The sequence below is a fragment of the Rhipicephalus sanguineus genome, chromosome 4, assembly GCF_013339695.2.
Source record: "Rhipicephalus sanguineus isolate Rsan-2018 chromosome 4, BIME_Rsan_1.4, whole genome shotgun sequence".
In the NCBI taxonomy this organism is placed as follows: Eukaryota; Metazoa; Arthropoda; class Arachnida; order Ixodida; family Ixodidae; genus Rhipicephalus; species Rhipicephalus sanguineus.
In genome coordinates, this window is record NC_051179.1 from 66,785,597 (window position 1) to 66,807,293 (window position 21,697).

At 45.9% G+C, this 21,697-nt stretch overlaps 1 long non-coding RNA gene across 1 annotated transcript; it reads right to left on the reverse strand.

The window, feature by feature from the left end:
• Nucleotides 1–489: 489 nt before the first annotated feature.
• Nucleotides 490–20,633, reverse strand: LOC119390167 (uncharacterized). The gene is made up of 3 exons (XR_005183238.2): nucleotides 20,537–20,633; nucleotides 16,820–16,850; nucleotides 490–717 (listed from the first exon to the last, which is right to left on the reverse strand). It is a non-coding gene; the product is annotated as an uncharacterized LOC119390167 (long non-coding RNA).
• Between the last annotated feature and the right edge of the window lie 1,064 nt (nucleotides 20,634–21,697).

The window sequence follows — 21,697 nt, forward strand, 5'->3', positions numbered from 1 at the left end:
CATCATAAGCTACTTGACTGCAACAAGTGATATCGAGTACTTCTATGGTTTATCATGCAAGACAGAATAAACTCTCATAAACTAGAGCACGAATGTAAGTCACGAGACGGACATAAGATCAATTATGAAACGAAATTTTGAATTGTGTTTAGAGTGAAGTTCGTACACCAAAAATTCACGACACATGCCTTTAATTTGGAATAAAACAAAATAAACACAACCCTACAGAGAAACAAAGTATAAACAACCACGCTCTCTTTCGTTCCTGCTCACGCAATCAGGCTTAGGCTCCGTTCGCACTATAGGAAGCGGCAGGAGAGCGACGGAATTCCTTTTCAGAGTTGTTCATGATGTCAACACCCGTTCCGCCGCCGCTGCTAGCTTCACCACTTCTTAGTTTGCAAATGAAACGAATGCATGCCACTTTTCTTCTCTTCTGAGCTTTCTACTGCGCACCGAATTTTATTTATGCATGAAAAACACGGATGATGACGATGAAATAAACTTTTAATTTGCCAAAACAGTGTCCCCGAGCTCTTAAGCTTGGGGTCACTCTAGGTGGGAGGGTCCCTTAGTCCAGGAATCATCTGGCCGCGATCGCCTCCCGGGCCCTGGCGACGAGTCCTCGTTTGTCGTCTAGGTCCCGCGCTTAGGTCTTGGCCTCCCACGTCTCGGCGAGGGGGTTGGGTGCGATCGCGCCGGGCTTGTCATCGGCATCTGAATCATGACATTTAATTCAGGCCAGCAAGAGTTTGTAGACTTCTCGTGATTAAAAAAAAAAGAAAGACTTTTCATGTTATTATAGTTATCACCTACCTGTGGGTACTGTCAAGTGTAGAGGTTATTTCAGGTATTTAGTTCGTTTGAATCAGGGGTCCTAAACTGACCTTAAATAGCTGGCCGTCGTCACGAAATTTAGTCCCGCAAGGGCCAGGACAGGGAAGAAGGTTATAAAGGGGGGGGGGGGGGGGGGCTAACGTTGGCATTTGAATGAAGGTGCCTTTCCCATATCTCATATATGGGTCATTTCTGAAGGGGATTTGACGTCAGCATTCGAGAAACATATTGATACCGTTCTCCGGAATGACTAACATCTGGAAACGCCGGTTCTAAAATACAGTTTTTATTTCACAGTTAAGTTTCAACACATAGTGGCCGCATGGGGTGCCTCACGAGGAAAAAAAAAAAAGGTTTGAGACCAGTCACTTCTGTGTACGATACCCGAACGGTAATAATCGCAATGGGTGAAAAAACGAGTTTACCTTTTAGCAAAGTCGTAAAGCGATATTTTTCGTGACGCACATTATCACGGCTAAAGTTCTAAACCCGCTGGCTTGATGCCTGGAAACGTTTCGCTGCAATGAGGGAAGAAATGTCGCATTATCTTCCTGTGCGGAGACGATCCTCATAGCCGATCACAGCTGTTCATCGTCGACCGGTCTTGTTACCCCTGAGAAGGAAGAATAGGTGCTCGCAAAAGTAGTTACTTTTGATCATAGCGATGATCGTAGTAGCCTATCGACGCAGCACCAGCCCGTAAGGGCCGCCAGCGAAAGGTCCGCGGTCCGCGTGTTTTGACACCCCTGGTTTATACTATAAATATAGCTATGACTTATAACGCCTCTGTGTAGAGTGGCGGGGCAGATGGCATCCGTCATGGCTGTTTTTGTAAGCGCTTGAGATATATTTGTGATCGTGGTTCAAACGGAGTTGACTGCAGAGACAACTGCGCATGTACATTTCAGACTGGAACGTCAGAAACCTCTAGCAGCAATGAATACAGGTGCTCGGACTAAGTGAAATCAATCTCTCTTATCGTTTTTTTTTTCTTTGCGAGTACCTGTTCTTCCCTCTGAAGGAGAACAAGACCGGTCGACGATGAACACCTGTGATCGGCCATGAGGTTCGTCTCCGCACAAGAAGTTAAGGCGACATTTCTTCCCTGGTCGCAGCGAAGCGTTTTTAGGCATCAAGTCAGCGGGTTTAGAACTTCAGCCGTGTTTTTGTGCTTCACGAGAAATAAAGCTTTATAAACGGCACCCTCATTGTTTTCGTGTGCGTTAATGTACCAGAGAAGAGCAGCCACCGGAGGACCTGTGAAAAGGGCGAGTGGCTTGCGAGTACATGCAGCCTTCCCCAACCCTTCTCATACTGGCCAAACTGTTGTATTGTGCGTGGCGCTACGTAGGCTTAGTAGCTTTTGCGTCCCTAAACACAAGTAACGAAGTCGCGTTAATCATTTGCGGGTCTGGGCGGCACGGATGTCTCAGCCACGACGCTTGCACATGTAGGTGGCGGAGACATAAACATTGTGCCGGTTCTTGTCGGTTTAATGCCCACAACGTCCATAATCAACGTCGTTCAAATGGCCGCAGGGCTAAGCTTCAATGGTTTGCTATGTGACATAGAAGGGAACTCACTTGTTAAGCTCTTGCATTGAGCGACTTACTCTTATCAAGCCATGACTGAGACTCATAATTTAGATTTATTTTTGTTACCAATAATTACGTAACCATACATATCACTTTTATTGGTCTTTCGTGTGAAATAAGTAACCTTGTTAAGTAATATTCAAGTATTTCGCAGCAAATATGCCTAAAAAGTATGTCACTTAAGCAGCACCACTGAGCGTGACATACACTGAATAACCATGCTTGACGCGCGTGATGTTGTATGGAGTATTCGACGTAATTCTTCGCATTGAAATAAGTTAGTGAAGTAGCAAAAGGTAAATCACAGTTTCTGTAACAGCACGGTAAATCTGTCAAATATCAGCTTTGTTCACGAGTGGCAACGCTACAAATTTCTGGTATCCAGACGTACTATCTAGGCCTGTGGTGTTTTAATTGATACGTTTTAACGTGACAGCATTAGAGAGCTCGTTTCGCAGAAATTCCGGTGTCGGCGACAGCGTCGGCGTCGCTGGTTGTGAGCGAAAAATCATCTTCTCCGTGACCGAAAAATCGAGAAAGATGCAAATAAAACCAATAATAAAAAAATTACACAATCTCCCGCTAAAGGGGACCATGAGGCGATGCGAAGCCGGAGCACTTGCACGATCGCGTTCCGTTGGCGTTCGTTGGGCATGCTACCGACCTCGCGTCGTGGAACGCGAAGAGGGGCGCTACGCGCGTCGTATCTTCCATCTAGCCTGGCAGTTAATTCTCACAGGGCGAGCGGGGAACGCGGTCGACAGGCGGGCGAGAGGGGGGCAGCGTAGAAGAAGAGAGAGAAGGGGAGGGGACGCGCGTGCGCTCGAGCTCATCGCGGCGTTGCGCAGGAGAGAATTTCGGCATGTCTAGCCCGCGTTTCAGAGGAAGAGTGGAAAGGGGGAGGGGTATGGGAAGGGGAGGGGAGAGGGAAAGTGGAGAGGGGAAGGGGAGAGGGGAAGTGGAGAGGGGAAGGGGTGAGGTTGAGTGGAGAGGGTATGCGCATGCGCAGTAAGGGTGGTCACGCCGCACACCACCACCACCACCACCGGATTGAGCTCCGCCTTAAGATACTTCGCATCTAAAAATCCTAGGTTCCAGTGAGAATCGAACCCAGGCCGTGTCCGTGGCAAGCATGTGCTCTACCAGAGAGCAATGATATTGGTTAAAAGTGCTTCGGAAAGAAACACTATATGAATTTCATGTAGTGGAAGGACTAGGAATCTCCTTAACGCACGTAATATTGCGTGGCAGAAGCGTAGAATGGCGTCAGGCGTCAAACCTTGCGAATGCTGCAACGATTGCGTGGTTTAAAGGTGCCCATGCATTACTAAGTGGGCCGCTGCGAGGGTGTGCGTGGCAGCTTACGGCCGCGTAGTGGGTACATGGCCAATTTTTAAAAGAAAAAAATGATTGCGTAGTCGGCACTTAACAACTTTACTTGCAGTAGGCATTCTAGGATAGTTTGAATGGAAAGTTTGAATTTCGCAGCATGTACGTTTCCACAAAAATTGGATCGGTCGTTTTGGAGTTACCTCCACAACGTAACGAAACGCACTTGGCCCTATTGTGAATATCAGAAATGTTGCATAGTGCATCTTAGTTAATTCACAACCTAAGCGGTGTATATAAATACGCTAACGAGAGCCACATGATGGTGACCCGACGAGTGCAAAGAATAAAAATTAAAATCCGCGCAGGAATCGAACCCAAGCATTCTGCATGGCAGTCAGGTATTCCACCACAGAGACGCACCAGGTCTAAAAACTGCTGTGGAAAAACACCCCATGCAGGCATAACGTCACTGCAACGTCAGTTGTGGTTGTGGTGCTGGCTGTGTAATCTTATAACAAAGCAATAAACACTACATATGTACTCCTAAGATACAGGTGTCATGTCAAGTTAACATCTGGTTCCCGTGATGGCTCCGCTTTTATAGCAGTCTAATGGTCATTGGATTTGTATTCCTATGATTGAGGAAGCTATCTTCCAGCGGTGCTCGACCTCCGTGGAATACGCTAACGAAAGTTCCGTATGATGTTCACATCATCGCACCGTAAAGTGCACTTCGTTTCGATAATACTGACGTATGTGCTCTAACGTGGGTGCTGACCTTACGTCAGACCATAATACCCCTGCCACACTGGACGTTTTAATGTCATTCGAACAGAATGACATTCGCACCTAATGAGATTATGCGGCTGCTACACAGCGATATTTAATGTCATTAGAACCGAATGACTTAGGCGATCGAATGAGTTCGAGAAACACATTCGCCATCGCACTAGCACCGAATGTATACTCTCAACCCCATAGACTACTTGAAATATGGCACTCAGCATTCTCAATTTAGGAAGAAATAATGCAAACACGCTATTATTTTGAGTTTTTTTAAGGCATCTGTGATCTTAACGAGAGCAGTTGTGTGGAAGGCTGTCGCAAAAAACTTTGTACTCTCAACCTCAGTGGTACAGAGACCACTCGCAGGCTTCCGGCCGACGGCGCGGTCGGCCATAATGTAAACAAACACACGCCGACGCGCACGTGTGCTTGCAGCGATGGCATCAGCTCCGCGTGCGCACTGGACCCAGACGGAGACGCTTGCGCTGATAAGGCTATGGGAAGATAATCTGAGGGACCTGCGTAAAGCCAAAAGGAATAGTACAGTGTACGCCCGGATTGTCGAGGAGTTGCGCAAACTTGGGATCGAGAAGACCCTGAAAGAGACGAAGACAAAAATTGAAAACCTTGGGAACAAGTACAGGTAAGTGTGACTTTTTTACGCGCTGCGCATATTTATTAACTTATCAAAAATTAAGTAACTGTACTGTGCGCTGCTCCTTTGCAAGCGGTTATCCCGTATGGATGTGAGAGACCGCGCTTTTAAATGGACAAAGGCGGAACGGTCTAGTTTTTTGTGAGCGTGCTGTCGCACCACCAACTGCCATGGGTGCCTCTATGACTTCGCGTTCTAGGGAACTTCAATAGACGCGATACGTATTTTTTTCATTCATTCTTTTTCCCCGTCACGTCGCGGATGAAGCGAATGCACGTCCCAGCGTTTTCGCGTGCAGACTCGTCTGAGTGCATGGGATTGATCGAGTCCTAGCAGATGCAGAGAGCTCGGCATGACTATATTACTACTGTCACTGTTCTGAACGCATTTCAAGAAAGCTAGAATAAATATTGTCGAAGCGAGCGACTCGAGTGCGTAACAGCTGATTGAAAATGTTCACTCGTTTATGTTGACAGTGTAGTGTAAACATGACTGAGTTTTACCCTTGTTATTGCAGAGACATCAACAAGAAAAAGGGTACTGGATGTGGAAAGATTACGTGGCCCTACTACTGGGAGATCAACAGATTTCTGCAAGCGCTGCCTATGAACGATGCAAGCCTGCTGCAAGAAACGGCATGCAGCGACAGCAGCGCAGTGGAGCAGGTAAGTGAAATGATGGCAGTTGTCTTTGTAATCTGGTTGTGCAGTGGTTACATCTACACACAATTAAAAAAAAATTTGGTTTTCTGCCCAGAAAAACTTTCATCTTATTTTCTGAATTGGATTCAAGTTATTGTCAAAATGTGTTAACATGCAACAGAACATACTATTGTGTCTAACAAAGAAAGCGAGCCCTTAAATTTAAGTACACTCCTTTCCTTCATTAAAAATAGCTTCAGTATTATGAGTATTAACTTTGTAGAGTAGTTTGTAAGTTTTGATGTAATGCCTTTCTTGTGCTAGTTTTGCAAAGTTAACAATTCTTTAATCAGGAATACACAAATAAATATAGGCAGACCACTTCCATTTTCAATGTATTTATTGTTTCTTTTTCAGATCATAAGGGATATGGAGATGGGCAGCACATGTGAGCAGGCGGATGATGCCTTGGGGGGCGACGAAATTTCTATACAGGTGACAGACCCCACAGCAACACAAGAAACTGAAGCCAGCAGCAGTCCAACAGAAGGTGCAGATACACGAACGAATGAAGGGACAACAGCAACACCAGCTGCAGAAAAAACACAGCAGCGGCAGTCCAACAAGAAGCAGTCACCGCAGCAAATGCTGATCTCCGAGCTTATCGAGGAGCAGCGGCAGCTGCGCCTCTCTTTGGAGCGTTCCAAAAACAAAGAGCTGCAACTGCGTGAGAGACAGCTAAAATTGGACCAGGCAGCAGCGGATCGCGAAGAGCGGCTCATATCTGTGCTCGAAAAGATGGCTGGGAGCTAATTGTATATGCGTCATTGTAAATAAACAGTTTTTATGTTTTCTGCACTTACTCGAAGTGATCTTTATGGGAGCGTTACATCACCAAGGTGTACTTTAAACAAATATATAAGCCCTAGCTAACACCTGTAAAGACTCCACAGCTTGGTGTACCTTCACGTCCGACACACACTTCAGTGAGGCTGGTCTAGCAGCGGTGCTGCGGCAGACTCGAGCTTAGGCCTGCCTTGAAGTGGTGCATTTGGAACTTTTGATGGCCAGTCGACCCATGCAGGGTTGCACGTGTACTGGTGTTCGTGTTGAATGACAGACCCTTTGTACAGAGAACAAACAAGCATTCACTTTGAACAACGACATTGTCAAGAGATAACAAAATCAATTAAGAGGGAAAAAAAATTGCATGATGAAAAAGAAAAAAAGACACTAGACAATATGCACTGAATGAATAACTACAAGTACAGAAGAGAAAAACAGACAACACGGCATGTCAATAAAAAGCTTGGCAAGAAACAGGCGATGATAAATAAAAAACAGTAAAAAACACACACACAATTAAAAGTTCCGTAAGGACCATGCCAGGTTGTGGTGCTCGTAAGGGAGTTGATGGGGCACCGCAGATGGTCACGCCACTTCAGGTAAATGATGACGGTGCCTGGTGTTATAGTCGACTCGGTTTGTTACGTGGGACACGCCACAAACGCCGCCTCCACAAGACTTGACACCGATGACCGCACTATTGACTGGTTAAACGTCAACTGCCAAAGCAGCCAAATTCTTTCGTGGTTTGTGCACTTTCACAACAGGTGACTTTTGCTGCTTGTGTGGAAAACCACCCGAGGCGCCGTTCCTTCAAAGTCAGTCGTAGGATATTTCTCTTCCGACACCAGTGAGAATCGCAAACCTCTGTGACAGCCCCGCCGCGGTGGTCTAGTGGCTAAGGTACTCGGCTGCTGACCCGCAGGTCACGGGATCGAATCCCGGCTGCGGCGGCTGCATTTTCGATGGAGGCGAAAATGCTGTAGGCCCGTGTGCTCAGATTTGGGTGCACATTAAAGAATCCCAGGTGGTCGAAATTTTCGGAGCCCTCCACTACGGCGTCTCTCATAATCATAGTGTGGTTTTGGGACGTTAAACCCCACATATCAATCAAATCAATCAAACCTCTGTGACAACGTCTGAGAGTTACGGGTTCTGGTTCAACTTCCAAAAGTACTGCGCAAGAGCACCTCTAACTACATCACCTGCACCACTGGATGCAGTGGTAGTGTGTGATGGCTGCTCGTACAGAGCATCGAAGGCACGGGCTTCTTGCTCCCACTGTCGTTCCGCGCTGTCCCTAAAGCCTTCACATATGTTGTGTAAAGTACATGATGCCCTGATGGCGAGCTTCGCATTTGCCAATGTACATTCCATTCTTTTCATTACAAATCTGAAGCGTGCCTTCAGCCTCCCGAACGCATTTTCTACAATACGTCTAGTCCTCGATAAATTATAGTTGAATGTAGCTTCCTCTGTGTTTGGCGACGCATTAGGAAATGGCTTGAGCAGGTTTGTTGTCAGTGGAAAAGCCTGGTCACACAGTATTATTGGCTGCACCTCGACGCCCTCAATCACAGCCACGGGTAATCTGAAGCACCCACCGTCAACCATCTTCGACAGATTTGACCTTGCATACACGTTGGCGTCGTGGCACCTGCCAGGGGCTCCAATGTTGATATACCGAAAACGGTACATATGGTCGACCACTGCAAGCAGTACGATGCTGTACCTGCGAAGAAGACATGCATTAATACCAGTTTTCATGCTGCACTTGCACTATAGTCACATGCAAAATAACTTCCTAACAGAGTGATACAAGCATCTGCACTTCTTCAGTGATTATAGGACTTCCACGCTAATGTAAAGCGGTAATAATTTTGCGCCGTCCTAACAACGAAATATATTCCACATTAATAAATCGGTCACTGAAACATCCTGACTGCGAAACTTGAATAGGCAACGAGAATAAAAAGAAAGCTCAACCGAATGTTTCAATTGCAAACTTCTGTCGAACTTTTATTTCATGCATCTATGTATTAATTTGAAGTATCCGCGAATTTCGGACTAAACGACCACGTGAAGTTTACAGTTTCCCCTAAAACATAGAGAACAAGGCTGAAGCTGTGCTGATCAAAAGCCTTTAAACCAAAAGAACTTCTGATGCTTACCATCCTTTGTAGTTGTAATAATCCACCGCATGTTCTTTGGGTGGTGACACACAAAAGTGGCAGCCGTCGAGGGCGCCTATGCCCTGAGGAAACCCGCTGAAAGCGAAGAATTCCCTGATATGTTCCTTCATGTCATCCCGCCGGATCATTTGGAGCCACTCGCTTTCTAGTTGGCTGATTACAGCCTTGCAAAAATCTTTGTAGAGTGCGTTCACTGTGGATCTCCCAATTCCAAAAAGATGTGCAATAGTTCTGTCTTCTGCACTCGAACACAACCGGTACAGTCCCACCGCCACTCTCTTTTCTACGGAGATGGGCTTTCTCAGCCGCGTTGTCTGGCGTTCTAACACACATCCGCAGGCTTCCACCAAATACCTAAACGTAGAGGGTGACACCCGAAATGCTTGTTTGAAGTGACGGTCTCCAAGGTTTGGCAGCGTATCTTCAAACCATCGTTCGTTCCTTTGGAAGGTCCAACGTTCCCGGTGAATGATCGATGCAGTAGCGACCACTGCTGCATTAGCGAACGCGTTCGCTTGGATGCGCTGCTGAATGTCGTCGCTGCGTCTACATTCTTCGTTTATCTCATACTCAAGCCTCTTCCTCTGGCTAACGCGCTTCTCTCGAAACGCCAAGTAGACAGCAACTAAACGCTTTATTTGCTGCAGCTTAGCGTCGTTGTTCAGTGGCACCGCCATGTCCGCCATGTTGCTTGTGTTCATTCTATCAGCTGCGGCTAAAAGCTAAGGCTCGTGTTGGCTTGTAGTGGCCAGAAATATTCCAATACAAAATTTCTATGCGTGTTTGTTTTAGCAAAGCGACTCCCTACATGTCTTTTAAAATAAATAACTTACGTTTTCTACCACGCTACATTTACCTTACTCAACTTTTCTGGCTTTTTTTTCCAAATTATCGACATTGATATCACGAACGAATGACATTACTTTTTCCTGTGTAGCACCACCTCATATCGAATGACATTCGTTGCGCCGAATGACCTTCGAACCAAATGACATTAACACCTCCAGTGTGGCAGGGGTATAAGTTAACCTTCAAACGCGAGTGTTGTCGACGTGCCTGGTAGGCCCACGATGTGTACACTACTACACTTACAAAAACATATCGATCCACCTCGTAACGCTTGGCTCAAAGCCATGAAATCCCGCATAGAACTACTCGCTGACTGCTTCGCACGGAAACCGATTCCCACAAGGCGTAGGATCCGCCAAAATTTTTGCCTTTGTCCTCATTATCAACTTGACATGACAGTAAACTCACATGGAATGTAGATATGTAAAAAAGTAACAATGAAGCAGACAGTTAAAAATAAGAATAATGCAGAGAAGGAACTTAGAGCAGGTTACAAAAGACATGTTACAGTAAACAGACGAGCAAAAACTTGCGGCAGATCCCACGTATTGTGGGAATCGACTTCATGCGAAGCAATCGGCGAGTAGTCGCCTATGCCGCAATTCTCGCTTTCAGTCATGCGTTACGAGGTGGATTGACGTGTTTGTGTACAATTAGCTGGCGACCTGGCTGCCGCCCACGTATCGTTGGCGGCAGCCAGGTCGACTACACTGGCGCGCAGAGGGTAGCTTATGGCCAGACGTAACGTTGGCACTCACGTCAAAGCGATGTCACTTTTATTGCAACGAAGTACACGCTTCGCCTCGATTATATACATATCAGAAGCAGTGGTCGCAGGCGTAATCGAGCAATGTTTCACTATAGCTTGCGGAGTCAATGTGTATTACTATGTTGTAAATGCAGATTAGCCAACACTGCGACCACAAGTGGCGATGCCTCGACATAACGCTTGCATGGCCCTTTTTCCAAAGAAGTTCGAAGCACTGGCCTTGCTCTGTGGTTGAATACTTGACTATCATACTTGACTGCCTGGGCTCGATTCCGGTTTGAGCCATGACTTTTATTCTCTGCTTTGATCGGTATATTTCGCTCATCGACAACGCTGTCTCCAGCGACACCGATTTTCTGCAACACAGGCTCCTTAACCCTTTCGGCCCTGGCGTCGTCAATTGACGACACCGCACAAAAGTTCCCCTAGCACTTTGAAAATGAAAGCAAAACTGCTCATTCTTGGGGAAATACTTCTTCAATGATCCCCGCTGTGATTGACACCAAAGTTGCGACATATTTGCGGAGCTGGGAGCCACAAAGAAGAAAAAGCTTGACCGAAGTCATGGGTGACGCCGAGGCGGGTCAGGTGAAGCGGCTAAGCGGCGTTTTCGGGACGTCGTACAGAAGCTGTTTCAAGGAGTATCACGCTGAAAAATGATACGTGGTTCACAATTTGTGTACTCTAGTGAGTAGCAGAAATAAAGAAACCATTTTCCTAATTTCACGGCCGCGGAGCCCTAATGACCTAATTTGATTCCATGCTAATTAATCCATAAATACTTGCACCACTGGCTCAATTTTTCGTTTTTGGTCTTCTGAGGTCCTAACTATTAGAAAGACACGCACAAATAATGTCTCCGGCCAAAATAAAAAATCCAGGGCTGAAAGGGTTAACGGTGTCGTTTTAAAATTTACAACGTGTATTCTCACTATGTCTGGGTCGATAGAGACTATCTCCCCTTCAGTCACGAATTATGATGCATTGTCTCCAAATGCGTCAAATTTGCATAACATAATTCGAAGGCACTCAGTATTACATTCCAAGAAATAAAATGAAGGAATGTGTTGTTTTGTGTGAGTTTCAGTAAATAATGTTAATTAGTGTGTAACTAATTATCTAATTATTCTTTCATCAGTCAGATTCAATACTTGCATAAAAATAATCAACTATTAGGCCGAAAATGCATTAGTTAGTCTTTTGGTGGTATTCGTTTCGAGCGGAGAAAAAAATACTGTTGACGTTGGTACTGGAACGCGTCTAACATGGTGGTGTCCAAAGTGATGCTCTGCAGCAATACGCAGCACTAAATGACCGACAGTTTTACAGCGAAAGGTGTTATGAGATCATAAGGGCCGTTTTTGGCGCCGTAGTTGTCCGCCGCCGCCGCCGCCGCAGGTGTCCGTAACCACTATCCCTCGAAATAAGAAAAGAAAAACGAAATAAGAAAAAATTTCCAGGATGGGACGAGGTTCGAACCTGGGCACTCTGCGGGGGACGCTCTTCCGGCCACTGGCTCGGACGACCAGCTGAGGCTGGTGAACCGGGCCTGCCTAGAGATGTCGGCCAGGGGGCTCCCGGACGTCTAGGAGCCCAACCACACTCACTTTGATTATTTCAGATAAAGTTCTATCCATCCATCCATCTGCGTGGGAGCCCAGTGTCCTGCATACGTGCATACTGCATAGTGCATACGTTGCTAGTGTATTGTGTTAGTAGCCACAAGAGAGTTTATAACGGGCTCTAGAAATGCCGCTCTTCGAGCTTTCGCGGTGACTGTGCTGCGCTTTCCGCGCAGGCCTGGCATTTTGTTTTTTTTTCACTCAGGAGGCCTGCACGAATGTGCACACTGTGTTGCAGGCCATTTGAAGAAACACGCGGAGTGTGACGGGCCTCCGAAGTTCGCGTACACAATTGTGAACACCGTGACTGAAGGGGCTATAAAGGACAGGGACCGACGGCATAGCTGCCTTCTTTTACCACATTTAGTGCCCCACTAATCCTAATGATGAATGTAGGCGCGCGATGCTAGACCATCATCTTCTCCCATTTTCAACATCTTCCCGCCCGCGACAAAGAAGCGAAAAGAGAAAGATGGCATAATACTCGTACAACAAAACACTGCCGAGCCAGCGCACTGGCTTGGCGGCAGCTCGAATTCACGTCGCTGGTAACATTTTGCGCTGTCTTTTTGTTCGCTGGATGCAGAAATATCGATTTGCACTCAACGTCCGGCACTACCCATCACTTAGCGCTCGCACATTAGTCACGCACACCAGTATCAAGTTCGGCGTAGTGTTTCACATGCAGTTCGCAATCGTCCCAGTTGAGTCCTTAGTCGCGCAATCAACTGAAAGCTATCTGGGTGTTATTGAGGACCTTTTCTCTACCATTGACGTTTGAAATGTTTCGAACGATTTTGAATTACAGTCGCTCTTCCTGCATGAAGTCGCTGCTTGCATGCGGTTAGGTCAGTCAGCGCCTCGCGCGTTCTTGGTATGAAGTGGCGTCTCTGGAAGCATTTGCGTGCTCTTACTCTCGTTGGTTTCAGGCATTCTTTGGCGCTAACGTGTGAATACAGCCTTTTCTTTCTTTTCTTCAACTTACTTCCTTTTGATGGCGTTACTGTGTCGTTACAAACTGCCAGGTGATTTCGCTTGGTTATTATGTCCTGTACTCCTTGAGCTTGATGGCAACGTCTCTTCAGTCGTATACCACGGAATTGTACACTCTCCTTCAGGCTTTTTGTCTTGAGAGCCGAGGTCGTGATTCGTGCAGCTAATAGTGATCCACACGTGTCATGTCCAACAGTATTTGCATGCTTGTTCTCTCGGAAACTTCCATTTTCCCTTGGCTTGGTCGTTTGGTCTTCGTGACCCACGTTTGACGCTTTTATCGCAGCCGTGTCGGCTCTGTCATGAAATTCACATAGAGCATTACTGAAAATATCTTCAACGCTCCCATAACTGCAGGTGATAGAGCATCAAGTTCTAAGACTGTATTTTTGGCCCAAATGTTGCAACTAGCTTCAGACGACTTGTGCTCAACCGGAGCTTGTGTCACTTCTTCATCTTCGCCACCACATATTCTGACAGTTACATTGTTTAGGCCATGTTGCGAATTGGCAATCTAATTCTAAAATGACAGTCTTGTCTCCGTTGCCATCGACTGGCATTCTCTCGCTTGGCGAATAAATTGAAGTCTCTTTAGTAATCACCACATAATTTCCTATTTGTTGTGCGACTGCATGCAACGGTGTTTTTTCTAATTCCTCTAATCCTAGTTGGAGGTCTGATATCACATTGAAGATGTCACAGTCAAAGTTTTCGCTGCTTTCGACGTCATTTTCCAGTTGCTCAAGACGTATAGTGTCATAAATCTGGCGATCTACTTTATTCAAATCGTGTCTCATCAGTTCGAGGTTTAAGCGTAAATCCTTGAGCTTGCTTATCTTCGGTGATCTAGACGAAAGCACTATGTTACTTTCTTTCATGACTTCTTCAATGTCTGCTCGCAATGATCTCCGCATAACTTGGAGCTGCTTCATGTTCTGGTCTTTTACTCTTTCTCCCTCCTCCGCGCTGGCGAGTCCACAGTTATTACGCGTTAATATCAGTGATGTTGGCGTGGCGCTATCTGATTGAAGGGCGGGGCCTTCAAGATTACTCTCAATAAAAGGCTTCAGCATTCCGTCTTCGAGACCATTGAATTGACTATCATCACGCATGCGCAGTGGGTCGACTAGTGAGCAGTTGGCAGCTTCGAGGGCTAGGCCTGCAGGACTGGTGTCATCGCAGCGAAAGGTGATCGTTCTGGCCTCGCGAGCCATGTAGTTGTTGCCGAAGCGAAAATCTAGTGGATCGGCAGACATACCGTTAGCTGCTCCGAGGGCTGGGCTGACAGGATGTGACTCCTTTCTTCATGTACATCTTAGCCATCTTAAAAACACAGCGCTAATTTAAACATGGACAGAAGAAACAGCAAAATAAAAGCTTTGTTGGCAGTCAGCGCCCGTCCTCGTTTGCTGTTTCTTCTGTCCGTGTTTAAATTAGCGCTGTGTTTTTTAAGATGAATCCGTACCAACGAGATCGCATCCAAACTCTTTTAGATCATCTTAGCCATGCTAACCTCGTGCCGTCGTTTTGAAGGGCAAGGGCAGACCAGAGCCGAAGTCATCATAAGGGGCTCCCGCTTCGCGAACCTCCAGGCGACGGACGCTGTCTCATCAATACATGACGCGTCGTCTCGGTCTCAGTTCGAGCCGGAGTTGTAGTACCGGGTTTCACGGCACCAAATATACATGACAAAGACCGACGGCATGGTTACCTCCTTCTACCACCTTTAATGCCACACTAATCCCAATGAAGATTGTAGACGCGCAGTGCTAGACCGTCATCGTCTTCCATTTTCAACATAGACTGTGAATCACCTGTGGCGCATACCCGCATACCACGAGTCGTGCTATGCGGGTATGGGCCACAGGTGACTGGTGGAAACGGCATCATGACGTATGCAACAGGCATTTCACGTTATTCATGTCGTGACCCATGCATCGTATTCGTCATACACTCATGCCCTCTTGTTCCAGTTTTGGTAAATACAAAGCTAATTAGAGGACCGTGACAGTGCTCAGAAGTAGGCGGCCCACAGAGAGATAGATACGTAGATAGAAACGCTCAAAGTGCCTTTGGTTCGCTAAGAAAGGCTTCGCATTTACGGCTATACAGAAGCCCAGGTAATGAGTGGGATGCAAACGGAGGACAGCATAGAGAGCACTTGTGCTAATAATCGAATTATCTTTAAAATAACTTCTTGAATTATTTACAAGGAATAACAAATATACATTACGCCAATATATCTCCTGTAACCTAAATGCTTGTGCTATCGCATCTATCATCAGCACCGGTGGTGCGGCGGTTGTGAGAATATCATTTGCATATTAGTGAATCTCCTCGTATGTAAGTGAAGCTTATATCCACGATATCTTTCAAATCGCTGTAGTGTGAAAGCAACGAGACGCAAAGCAAGCCCATTATCGCATCCTTCAGACTGCAACAAAGCACCACGAGAGACAAACTTCGATAACGACACAATAGCGGCATCAGAATTTGAGCGGAAGACGCCGAGCGCATCGGAGTACTCAACAAAGTGCAGTCGCTAAGAACAAATGTCATCACACCGACACAACTAAAAAGAAAGGAAAGATCGAGAAAACAAAATATCGGCTGCGCGTAGACGTTGACACCCTTGTTTTCGTCGGGATGGCTTGAGCGCCATCACGTGACTCTGCTCCACCTATGGGAACTCCTATACCCAATCGCCTGCGCTCGCTGGAGCACTCAGGCAGAAATATAAAAGAATGTCGCTGTCATTTAGCTTCATACCGGTGGCACCGGCAGCAGTATCAGCTTAAAAAGCCGAGTTCAGCCGCCGTTTATTATTTCGCACAGTGCTCTTTTAAATGCGAATGCATTTCTTAGTCGGGGCATGTCGGGCGTCTGTCGGTGTCCGCGCGCCGGCAGCTGTTATCTCTCCGCTCTCACTCCCTCTCCCATAGCAACAGCTGCGGGCGCGCGCGCTTATCCTCGCCCCCAGCAACCGGAGCAGGAGGTGCGGGCGGGGTAGCGGAGAGTGAGTGGAGAGGAGGAGCGCGCTCTGGCGTGTGAGGGCGCTCGCATCGCGGGAGCTCGGCGGAGCTCCCGCGTGTGTCGAGAGAGTGTAGGAGAGAGTAGGTGCAGTGCTTCGCCGCTCCTTCTCTCGCCATTCGCTCTCTCTCCTCCCTGCGCCCCACTCTGCCGTCCGCTCGCTCGCACGTATATATAAATGGAGTGAAGCGATTACTACGCCGTGTACTTTCGGCGCAAGAAATGCATTTGCATTTCCTCACAATTCCCTTTTTATATTAGTATCTTGTATCTTAGTATACACGATCCATTGTTGAATGTATCGGAAAAACAGCGGTAACCACGCTCCGCTGGAATGGTCAAATCTCTCAATGGCCCTGTCCCTCCGCCTGTGACGTAGTCGGGCCTGTATCTCATGTGATGTGCCGAGAAAAGAGAGCGATTTCTAGATGTCTTTGGAATATAATTGCAAGATCCCTGCCGCGTACAGTGCCGTAACATGTGGCTCACATTATCCCAGGAGCCTCGACTACCGATCATTGGTGTTTGCTGACTATGTTCAAAGAGTGTTGTAGGGTCACTTTAATATATCACTGATTGTTTTGAACGTAAGCGTGTAAAACACCTGCGACGTGTTACATGCTTAGGGATAATAACAGCAAGCTATCATGATGCCTATTTCTAATACCTTACCCTTGACGGATCGCAATACGAAGTAACGGTTCTGAAAAAGAAAATCGTAAAGCATTAAATGGCGGCGAACATGAGACAGAGTAAGAAATATTGCATGCGGTAAAGTTTACAGAAAGTGACGGGAAAACAGGTAAATAGCTTCTAATGGAGCCTTGTACATTTTTGTAGATTCATTACCGAACTGACGATCGACGGCAAGAGAATAAGCCATGCTACGTGTAACTTGAGGGAACAAGGTAGGCCTTACACTTCCCATGTATTTTAGGACTTCTTTAAGACCAATTTTCTCTGAAACTACTACAGGTAAAGCGTTCGGGTTTGTTTCATTTTATTCGTCGGCGTCTCTTATTGTTATGGAACTAGAACTACAGTTGTATTTCAAGTGTTTACTTTTTTTGAATCCTTTTTAGCAAAGCAAGTAATTTTTGTCATTATTTTTTAAATAAAACTATTTCGTCTGTACACCATTTTAGGCCAGTAGCTTAGTATTGGCGCTTGGTTTATCGTCGTAAAAAATCAGCCTTCTGGTTATTTAAGTTGTTTGGATAATGGGGCAAATGTATCAAAAAATGATTTTGAGATGTTGACAGGTAAAGCGGAAAAACAAGTTTGTTTCATGTTTTGTTCAAAAAGAAGTAGTGAGCAGTTCAATTAAGTCAGCATAAGAATGAGCTCTTCGCTTTTTTTTCTTATTTTCTTTGTTCCATGCTTGTTTTGTCCCTATTTGCTTGTTTAATTGTCACTATGCTTTGTCACTCTCTCACTATTGACAAAATACTATCGATGGCGGTCGATCACCCAACCCTGTCACAGTGTTGCACCTTGGCCATATGACAAACAACCTTGGGAAGTTTTACTTGGGCCATACAGGCCTTTTAGAAAGTTAGAACGGTTTCAAATGTGGCAGTTATGAAGGTTTCCATTCCAAGCAACACGAGTCATAGTGTTCTATATGCGTGCCACGGATTCTCGGCATTCTGTGCAAACATAGTTCCTCGTAATCATGGTTTGTAGATGCTCCACATCAATCAAAGCGTAGCCATTATCCCGCCAGAGTACTTGTTCTCGCAAGTGTACTTGAGCCAATACTTCAGCCAGTTTCTGTTAGTAGCCGAAGCCAAAGTTTGTTTATTTTCACTTATAATGCCCTTTCTAAACAGTTTCTATGATTTGCAACGCGAGAATATATTTTGCTGCCACAACAAAAAAACGCCAGGCCTGCGCTGAAACCGCAGCACAGTCACAGCGAAAGCTGGAAGAGCGGCGTTTCTAGAGCCCGTTAAGCTCTCCTGGGGCTAGAATACAAGTACATTAGAAAGGTACCCACTACGCCATTAATCACAATTTTTTTGAAGTTGGGAAGCACCTACTAAGCCATTATTCGTCATTCTGCGGAGAAGCGAGGCACCAGCTACACGTCTCTAAGGCATTATGTGCACTTTGTTGACGCGACGACTGATGACGATTAAGAATTATGGCTCAGCCCTTTGTAATGGGTTGGAATCTTTGAACGGCCCACCAGTTATGTAATTTGCATTGGGTGACGCCCGGTCGCTATTTCCCTCTCCCGTCATGCTGTACAGCATACGTTGACGTGGGAAAGGGGCGGGGGGGGTGGCGAAGAACTTTACTGAGACCCCGAGGAAGTGGATCATGTGCTTATGGGCTTCCTTGGCAACCAATACAAGTGCACTTGCGAGGAACCCACTACGCTATAAACTACGCTACGCTATCTCCTATCTATCACGCTATCATTGTAATTTTTGAGAAGTAGGGTAGCAGGCACTGTGCCTTTTTCGTCATTCTACGGAGAGCGTTGGTACCTGCTAAACGCATGTAAGGCATTATGCGCACTTTGTTGATGCTGTGCCTGATGACGATGAAGAATTATGGCAGAGCCCTTTGTAATGGGTTGGAAGCATTCAAAAACCTACTCGTTGCGCAATTCGCATTGTGTGACGCCTGGTTACAGAAACACAAGGCAAGTCAACTCGGTAAATGACACGCGTTTTGCATTAAAAGTGCCCTATGTTACCTTTAACTACGCGGAATAGTACTTTTAAAAACCTGCTAAGCTCAGAGAAACTACCAGTTTCGATTTTTCGAAAATTGGCTTAAGGCAGAAAGCTCAGGTTGTTCACGGTCTCGGAAAAGGGGGCTTGGCTGCTCGTCAATTCGCGTTGTGCGACGCTTGGTGCTTATTTTATTCTTCTACCACGCTATATTGCATATGCTAATGTGGTTCCTTCCCGACATGAAGCCTGTATAGGACCTCTTTGCAAAGCAGTTTCAAGCACCGGCATGGCTCAGAGGTTGAATACTGGGCTCCCACGCAGAGGGCCCAGGTTCGAACCTCGTTCCATCCTGGAATTTTTTTTCTTATGTCGTTTTTTTTCTTATTTCGAGCGATACTGGTTACGGACACCGGCTGCGGCGGCGGCGGCGGCGGACAACTACGGCGCCAAAAACGGCCGGTGAAATGATCTCATAACAGCTTTCGCTGTAAAACAATGCAATACCAACTCGCCCCCAACGCTCAGTTCTTTTAAACAAAAACAACAAAGGCGCTACTAAACTCAAAATAAATGCACAGAACCGCGTCTCCATGCACGTCTCACACACACAAGGCAAGTCAACTCGGTAAATGACACGCGTTTTGAATTAAAAGTGCCCTATGTTACCTTTAACTACGCGGAATAGTACTTTTAAAAACCTGCTAAGCTCAGAGAAACTACCAGTTTCGATTTTTCGAAAATTGGCTTAAGGCAGAAAGCTCAGGTTGTTCACGGTCTCGGAAAAGGGGGCTTGGCTGCTCGTCAATTGGTCTCGAAAACCTGGTCCTTTGGCTCAATCAAGATAAGCAAAAATGTGTGGGTCACTGGATATTGTTATGGAAGACCTTATCATTCTAAACAAGAAAAAACCAAAAAACCATTTTAATTTTTTTAAAGTTTCAGCTTGCCCTTTGTCCCTAAAAGTTTTTATTTTTATTGTATAAAGGTCAAGAATTGCCAAGCACTTAAACTGTGCGCTATCTCATGAAAGCTTGAACGGAGCAAATGAATTCGATATATCATGTGGTGTGGTAGTTCCGCATCTCCTTGTGCGCGGCTTATTGTTAACTTTGTTACACGAGTTTAGCGTGGCCATGCTCCCTGCTCTGCACGGTGTATGTCGTGTGTGTGTTTTTCAGCAGAATGAAGACAGCTGCATCGGATCATCCAGGCGCAGGCTATCTGCCAGCGAAAATAAATTCATGTTCGCAAAATTATTATTTCGTCAGAAAGTATAACACTCTGTATTCTTTCGGCAGCTTTATTACAACGTTCTGCGTAGTCTTCATGGCTTATAATAGTCATATTTATCGCCTCCTCACAAGACGCGTCCATTGTTGCAGGCCATTGACGCTTCATTGTTGCAGGTCGTTGCAAGATATGAAATATGAAGCAGTCGTAAGCCTCAACTTCCCGGTGTTCCACTCCTGCCCCACGAGTTCGGCACAACTCAAGCCCTGCCCATTTCTGCGCGCTCATCGAATCGTGCAAGAGCGGGCAATGCCATTCACGTTTAAATAGAACAAGTACCTAATGTAATTTAATGTAATGTAATGTAACCTACTGTAATTCATTGTAATGTAATTTTCTTTGGTTGTTCAAAAAGCGCTGTGGCTTTTTGTTATTTGTCAAAACTTATTCGAATATATGCAGTTATACTTACTCGACCATGAGCCCAACAGCGACTGCGAAAAATACGAAGTGAAGAGCCGTGAACTTAAACATCTTGAGATTAGCTGAAGCAAACGGTCTATTGCTGTGTTATATCGGAGCAGCGTATCCTTATATATAACAGTCATGTGTGCGTTCAAGTGCACTGCGCGACACTATGCAAGATCGAACAAAATGGATTGTCAAAAAAGGAATAGATGTCATGCGCAAAGCTTTTTACAAGGAAAAAACGCCGCCATTAAAAGAAAAAAAAAAACATCTGCAGTACTTTAGGCGTGTTGAAAGATAAAGTTCGCAATTTTGTTTATTTTGCTACCATTTCGGTTTCTTTAAGTGCAGAACCTGGAATAGCCGTCGGTTTAATCAAAATGAGCACAAAACAGAAATATGGCTGCACCGCGCAGAATGCATATACTGTCTGTTTAACGAACAATGGCTAATATATTTGAGGATGGAAAATTCTAAGGCTTTGCCTATACGTGGCTACCTTTGTTGTAGGATCGACTGTACTATATATGTAACTACCTTGTGAATACTTTGTAGCGGAAGCATAGCAACCGCCAATGCGGCGGCAGGCAATGGTGAACAGCGAATATATTTTATTATGAGAAAAACACATATTGAAGCGGGAGCAATTGTGTTTCTCGCCCGCTAGGAAGCATGGAGGACACGGAGGAAATGCACATAAGCAAGAGAGTTAAAACGAAGCACGGTTATTGTGTGGAGGGGGCTATTTATACGTGCGATATTTGACGCGCACATCTCAACAGCGTAGCAATACCTAGATGTGCGCCACACAGTTCTAGTGTCCTAAAAACGATATGCATCTGTGAAGTTCTTAGGGTGGGTATGTCCAGATAATTGCGACCATGAGGTCTCGATCGCCTTTCTCGATTTCAATAAAATTTATACGCGCGTCTTGGACGCAGAACAGCGACTTCTATCTCCATTCCGTGAAAAAATTGGCCGCGTATCTGCGTGCTTAGCTGCAAATGTCGTCTAAAGACGATAGAAGAGGCGCTGTGTGAGATATGGACGCCATCTTGCAATACGTCGGGAAACATGAGTGCTGTGTTGCGGGCTGGTAGTCTCGGCGCAGCGGCAGGTGAAGACCGGCGGTGACCAACGCGACCGGCGGGGACGCCGGCCAGCC